At 52.0% G+C, this 7,294-nt stretch overlaps 1 long non-coding RNA gene across 1 annotated transcript; it reads left to right on the forward strand.

The window, feature by feature from the left end:
• The first annotated feature begins 557 nt into the window (after positions 1-557).
• LOC106028033 (uncharacterized) lies at positions 558-6,759 on the forward strand. The gene is made up of 3 exons (XR_010040761.1): positions 558-757; positions 1,878-2,137; positions 2,905-6,759. It is a non-coding gene; the product is annotated as an uncharacterized LOC106028033 (long non-coding RNA).
• The last annotated feature ends 535 nt before the right edge of the window (positions 6,760-7,294 follow it).

Consider the following 7,294-nt stretch of genomic DNA (forward strand, 5'->3'; position numbering starts at 1 on the left):
TGGGGCACCGGGGTCACAAGTTTCAGCCCTGCCTGGGCAACTCAGTGAGACCCTGTGTCAAAATAAAATATAAAAACGGCTGGAAATGCAGGTCAGGGGTAGAAGGCCCCTGGGTTCTGTCCCAAGTACCACAATTTTAAAAAATAATAAAAATTAAAACAAAGGGTCTGTGGAAGGTTGGAGACCTTAGTTCTTTGGATTTTGTTGTTTGCTTGACCTAAGGTTTGGGGCCTGGATCATTCCCAACCCCCAAAATACCACCCTGGCTGATTCAGTGTCTGAATGCTGCTGGCCTGGGTGACAAGCCAAGGGCAGGAGCTAAAGGACAGCGGAGTGTGGCAGCATGGTAAGAGATAAATTAAGCACTGCCAGGACAGAGCAGGCAGCAGCCAGGTGAGGCTGTCCCTACCCACACCCCAATGGGAAGAGTCGGAGGCTTTCTCCACACAAGTTAAATCAAGGCAGTGGCGGGCTCCTGGCAGAGAGTAGGGGAATTCCAGGATCAAGAACAGAAGGGGAACGGTCTCTTTTGGGATCCCGCTGCAGTTCAGCTTCTGGAATCCCCGTGGCCAGGTCTGTGAGCTCCATCATCAGATGAGGTCCTGCGAGATGCTTCACAAGTCTCCGATCCACAGAGAAAACAGCTCTGGGTTTGGGGGCCCCTCGAGAGAAAGGCCACCCACAGCCTCACTACCCAGGGACCCCTGGCGACAAGCTTTTGATCAAGCTTTTGACCTACACAGGAGTGAAGGCCTGGGTGAGTCATTGGGCATTTCAGAGAAGTGCTTGGCAGGAAGAGAGGAACCAAAAGACAGAAACAAAGCCAGCACCCGGGCCAGGGGAGAAGAGGGAACTAGCAGAGATGTCTGGAGAATAACAACCCAGGATATCCTCGAGGGAAGGAGGGCACTGGGGCCCCTGCCCCACTGGTGAGGACCCTAAGAGAAGATCACAGAGGGAAAGGAGGGCCGGAGAGAGGGAGATTTCCTGGGAGGTTGGGATTAGAATTCAGTTAACACCAGGGTGCAGACACTGTCCACGCAAGCCCTGTTCTCTGTGACTTCAGGGCACAGCTGTTCAACCCCAAACTGCGCTAAGTTTGCTAAAAGGTCCCAGAGCTGCCTGACAGCCGTGTGTACACAGATATGGTCAACACTGGGCACAGTTACAGATTCATGCCGGCCAGAAAAAACAAAACACAACAAAGCACAGCATTCCTGTTTAGAACAGTGCAGGGTGGAGACAGGATGCGTCCTTCCCGGTCACCATTGTTGTAACCCACCCAAAAAGAAGGCCCCGTGATGAAAAATGGGGCAAGATCCCCGAGATGATAAATGGGGCAAGACGTTTTTTTTTTTTTAAAGAAGCACTTTTATTTTAGCTGGCCCAGCGACACAGTGCAGATGGAATTTGCAAAGCTGTGCAACTGAGTTAGAGTTTTGACTGATTTTTATAGTTCATTTATGATGAGCTCATTGATCATTAAGTACATAGTGATGAGAAACAGAAATAAGGTGGGCCTTTGTTCCCCTTTGCTTGAGGTCAGAGGCATTTCATAGTGGGTGGTTAGCCAACTCATAGCCCTTGGTCTGTCAATTCCAGGAACATTTGTCTCTCATAAAGGGAACAATGGTTGACACAGCATCATTTGTCTCTTACAAGGGGAACAAAAGTTGACATAGCACACAGGTTACTTGCGGGGGGGGGGGGCGGGTTGTACAGAACAGCATAACGACGCGGTCAGTTAATTTATAACTATGTGGTTGGTGCCTCGTTACTAGGGTAACGAGCTCAGTACAGAACAACAATACTGCTAATAACTATCTTTTTAACTATTTTTGCTAATTATCTTTTAATCAATTATTTTAATTTTTCAGCATCTTAGTATAAGAACCACGTGCTTGCCAGGGATGCCAGGCTGAGCTTCGGGGCTCACCTCTGCCCATTCCTGTCCCCACCCAAAGTGATGTCACCCATCCTTCAGGTGTGCCAGCCCAGGGCTCAGACTGCCCTCGGTGTCCACCCTTCCTCTCGGCTCACTCCCTTCCATGCATCCTCCTGAAGAAAGGACTGAGGCCAGCGTGGAAATAGGAAATGCACCAAAACTCGTGGATGTATAGTTCAGTGTACTGTAGAAGTAAGTAAAACCCACGCACCCTCTGCTTCTGTTTTCCCACCCTTGCATCTTGGGCCACACTTGGAACTTGCTTTGATCAAACTCTCTCCCCCACTCTTGATGTCTTGGTTTCGTTTTGTTTTATCTTGGGTGCTGAGGGTGGAAGCTGGGACCTCACACATGCCAGGCAAGTGCTGTACCCTGAGCTGAACCCCAGGGCCAGGCCTGGAAGCTCCTGTGCTGGCCAGTGATCCCAGAGTGTGCCTGCACTGTGGGTCTGTCCTGTGGTCAGAATGCAGCTATGATCTTCAAGAGGAATGTTCTAGAAGGAATGGTGGCCTTCCTCAGTGATGAGACGCATCTAGTTCTTAAAAGTGCAGAGGTTTGGAGAATACTCAAGAGGAGACACAAGAGACCAACAAAATATGGCTCAAGTGACTCCCAAACCTTGGCCTCTCAGAGGCCTGCTCAGTCACCGCCCTTGTGCAGGGAGCAGCACTCCCATCACTGTGCCGACTGGCCTGTGGGAGTGATGGCCTGGCACTGGGCCATCCCTGCCAGCCAGTCTGCAACAAAGATAGCTCTGCAGAGCCAGCCCCAGGAGGGCAGCCATCCTCCAAGTGGCTGTCCCCTGAAACCAGGAGAAATAATCAAAATCTCATCACTGGAGCCATTTGGTTGTGAGAAAAAGCTAAAGTCAGCAAAGACAAGCCTGGTGTCAGGAAAACTGCAGAAACGGTGCCCACAGTGATGGGGTAACAGGTGCCTGTACTTCCTGTCTATTTCAGAGATGTGCACTGAGCCCAGGGTGGTGGTGTACCCCTGCCATCCACCCCAGCACCCTGGGAGGATGAGGCAGGAGGGTCAGAAGTGTGAGCCCAGCCTGGCAACTTAGCAAGATCCAGCTTCAAAATAGAAGTTTTAAAAATGGAAGTGGAGGACAGAGCTCAGTGCGAAGGCCCTGGATCAAGTCCTCCCAGTAACAGCAACAGTGATGCGATCAAGCAGCAAACCACTCGATGGATCCCCCGAGATGTCACGGCCCCCCACAAAGCCCCTGGAAGTGGAATGTGCTGCTCACTGGAAACGTTGGGCACAGTCAGGCTATGCCACCCTCGCTCCGCCACGAAGCCCATCATGGGCTCTCGGTTCCTCCCCTGAGAGCAGTGGCACAAGGTGCTCGCCAGGGCGGGGGGGGGACAAGCACTCCCATTGCGACTTCCAAGGAACACACCTCACAGGCGGGGCCCCGCACCTCCGGGGGCCCTGGGAACATCCCCATCCCCCAAGAGCACCAGGACCACAGCTCGGCCAGAGGGGGCACCTGGACTTCCACTTGGAGAGCAGTCGGGACAGCTGGTCCCCGCTGTCAACATCACAGGATGTCCAATGCTAGCTGGGGAAGCATCCCTCCGGACGGTCAGTGGGGGTTCTCTGCAAGAGACCAGCATGGCTTGGTGGGCGGTGGGGCAGGGGGGCAGCCCATGCCAGGGCCTGGAAGGATCACAAGGCTGAGACAGGCTGGCCCATCCCCATGACCACGCGTGAGCAGCCAGGATGAGGGAGTGAGAAGGGGGGAGGGGGCTGCGCACCCACCCCTAGCTCTTGGCTTCACACCTGGGCTGGAGGCCACACCACGCCACCTGGTGTGCAGAGCATAGCTGTCTCTGCTTCTGCAGGTGTGGGGTCCGCCCTTGAGAGTGTCTTTCTGAGTATAGACAGGTGCTGACCTGCAGGGATGGAGACTGAAATGAGGGGGAGGTGTCTCGCGCTGTTGAACCTGCTCCCTTCACCCCAGCTCTGCCCTACATGGGTCTCTTAGGCCCAGATGACACCCCAGCCGGCCTTTCCAGAGGTCTTGCCACTCGGGGTCCACCCCTCCCACCCAGGCCAATCCCTGCCATCCCTCAGACCCAGGGGACATGCACACGTCCATGGGGTGTGGGAGAGACAGAGGAAGAGGCTGGTCCACGCCCTCACCACCCCGTCGCCTCCACCCGTAGGAGGCAGAGGTGCTGGGGAAAGGAGTCTCTCCATGGACTGAGGCTGGCACAACGGCCACTGTGCGGGCCTGGAGTGTGACCGGTCCCAAAGGTCACAGGGCTCGTGAGCTTTGCGGATCATTTCTCTATCAACCCAGAGGCTGAAAATGGATCTCACAAGAAAGGAAAGAGAAACATATTCAGGGCAAGCCCACAGGAAGCAAAGCAAAGATTGAAGAGTCCTTGCTTTCAGGGACACAGATGTCACACACGAAATTGCCCAGCGCAGTGCCGGGTCAGCCCCGGCCACGCCCCTGTCACACACCACCTTCGGCCCCATGGGGCCAGAGCTGGGCACAGAACCCTCCCAGCTCCCTGACCCTCCACCCCAGGGCTAGACGTGTACTGGGCTGCGTGCTCCCAAAGCTGTTCTGGTTACATGACAAAAATAGAAAGCCTAGACTGCGTATGAAAGAGATTTTTTACAGTACATATTCACAAAGTGACTATTTACATTCCATATTCATGAAATGAATATTCACGAGCGTAGTAGCAGATGCCTGGGATCTCAGCTTTCAGGAGGCTGAGACAGGAGGATCACTGTGAGTTTGAGGCCAGCCTGGGCTACATCATGAGTTTAAGGCCAGTCTGAACTGCCTAAGGAGACCCTGTCTCAAAAACAAAACAAACCGGGCCAGGAATTTAACTCAGTGGCAAACTCAAGGTCATGAGTTTGATCCCCAACACCAAAATCAAACAAATAAACAAAAATGACATGTTCATGGATGGTGGCTTGAGGAGCAATACCAGAACAAGCGGAAGGAAGGGCGAGGAGGGGCAGAGAGGGGTGGCGCGGAGCTCCCACATCTCACATGACAACAGGGCCATGTGGCTTGTTGAGCTCCAGGTGCTCCAGGTGAGCCAGGCCTAGCCAGAGCCAAGCCCACCAAGCCCAGGGCCAGGGTGCCTCTGCCTGGGCCCTGGGGTTCCCAAGCACCCACCAACTGTTCCGCGCAGCCTGGTCCCAGCCCACCAGCTCCCTCGCCTGCCGTCCTGAGATACAGCTCCCAGTGAGCATGGGATGAGCATCTCGAGGGAGCAGGTAGCTCCCAGCCCTGCTGAGGCTAAGGCGGAGGCCCATGGAGTCTTCGCACTCTGAGACACCAGACCGGCACAGCTGCCTGCCTGCCATCTCCTCGGTGACCCAAGGTGTGAGGCAGGAGTCACCCTGGGTGCCACTGGGCCCAGCTCACCCTGAATACTGGGACACCGGTGTCACTCCAGCTGGCCAGCAAGAGCAAAGCTGGGCACTTTGGGTGGCCTCAGTGTCTGTACAGTGGAGGGAGCTTGGCTGATGTATTTATTGACTTTCTGGCAGGACTGGGACCTTCACGCTGAGCCAGGTCCTGGTGCTTTTCTCACTCGTGTTGAGACAGAGTCTCGACAGGTTGTTAAATTGTCCAGCCTGGCCTCAAATTTATAACTCTCCTGTTGAGACAGGAGAGTAGCAGGAAGACAGGCATGCACCACCATGCCCAGCTCATTTTCAGACTATGTAACCCACATGCATGAAAAATATTTAAGGGCATACTGGTGTAGCTTGGTGCAACTGACGCCATCTTGAGCCCTGCATTTAACTCGTGCTCTGTATTTGACCCAGGAAATAGAAAAGTACTCAGGATACAAGTCCCATAAGAAAAACAGATTGAGCTGTACCAACAGGAAAAAAATTAACCTGCTCAACAAAATCAGCAGGATACAGGTGTCAACCAAAAATTGATGAAAGATTAGAGCTAAATTGTTTCCAACAGGATGTGTTTTGTGATTCTCTGTTTTAAAAGCTCTGTAACTTTCCAGTTTGGGGCCATTTGTTTGGACCCTAAACCAGGGAGGTCTGTATAGGACTGGTCCTGAGCTCAGTTAATTAAATTCCAGATTCATCAATTTGGCTGCTCAGATTCCTATATTGTTGCTCTCATACCCACCTCACATATCATTTTAAAAAGAGAAACTAAAAGTTCCACATTGCACGCCTCCCCTGCCGTGGAGTGCAACCTAGGCTGATCCTCCACTGGATCTTAAAGTCCTAATTATTTTTCTGTTAAAGGAACAATGTTGCACCAAGGCCTGTTTCCTGGCTTGGCCACATATGAAGGGAAAAAGTCTTCATTTGTAACAAACATAGACTGAAATATTTAGGCAAAAATAAAAACTGAAATTTTCTCTGTATCTGAGGTGGGAAGGGGTACAGATGTGGTTAAATGTTAAGAACTGGAAAACTAAGTGACAGGCATGATGGGAATTTTCTGCAGGGCTTTGTGGCCTCCCAGGAGCCTGCGGTACTGCAGAGGGAGATGAACACGGCATGGCAAGGTTTCCTGTGTCACCACTGTGTCCTTCAAAGGCTGCTGCGTGCTCTGTTATCCGGGTGATCGAGGGGCATTCCACTGCTTAGCCTGGGTCTTGAGACCAGTTTTCAGTGCAAAATTTATATGCAAAAACTCTCAGATCTTAGTACTTTTATTTTCACACAAAATAAAGAGCCAGAGATGAGATTTCTGGGAGGAAATTTTCACTATATTTTTATTTTTTACAGATCAATTATTTTAATTGGCAAATAAACATCATATATTTGTCATGTGCAGCGTGATGTCTTCAGAGATGTACTCACTACCTAGTGGGTATAGCTGTTAGCTGACATGCGTCACCTGTGCATTTACCATTTCCTAGGTGAGGTCACTCACAACCGCCCTCTCAGCCATTTCCAAGATGACTGTGCATTGACGGCCAGAGTCTCCTGGTGTCTGTGTTAGACTCCTCCCGCGGGTCTTTTACAAGCTGGAAGCTGAACCATGATTGCTGCTGCCGCCAGTGCTGCATTGGAAAGGCGGCTTGTAGACAAGGGAGGATGGCACAGTGTCCCCACCCACCTTCCTGATCAGACCTGACACCAGGTGACTGCGGGCTCTTCTCCAAAGTCAAAGTAACCCGGCCACAACAGCACCACTAGGAACAGCCACCAAAGAGGATCTCTACGCTGGGCAGGACGAGGCAGGGAGATGGGACACATGCATCCAGAGAGGGAAAGACAGCTGGAAATGCCCTCAGCTTGGGGCAAGTCCAAGGCCTAGACTTTCTCAAAGACAATTTTTATTAGTTTCTTTTATTCTTGTGAATGAATCATACTTTTTTTTCC

This window comes from Cavia porcellus, unplaced genomic scaffold (assembly GCF_034190915.1).
Source record: "Cavia porcellus strain 051 isolate PalLab524CR breed Dunkin Hartley unplaced genomic scaffold, mCavPor4.1 scaffold_18, whole genome shotgun sequence".
NCBI classification, from domain to species: domain Eukaryota; kingdom Metazoa; phylum Chordata; class Mammalia; order Rodentia; family Caviidae; genus Cavia; species Cavia porcellus.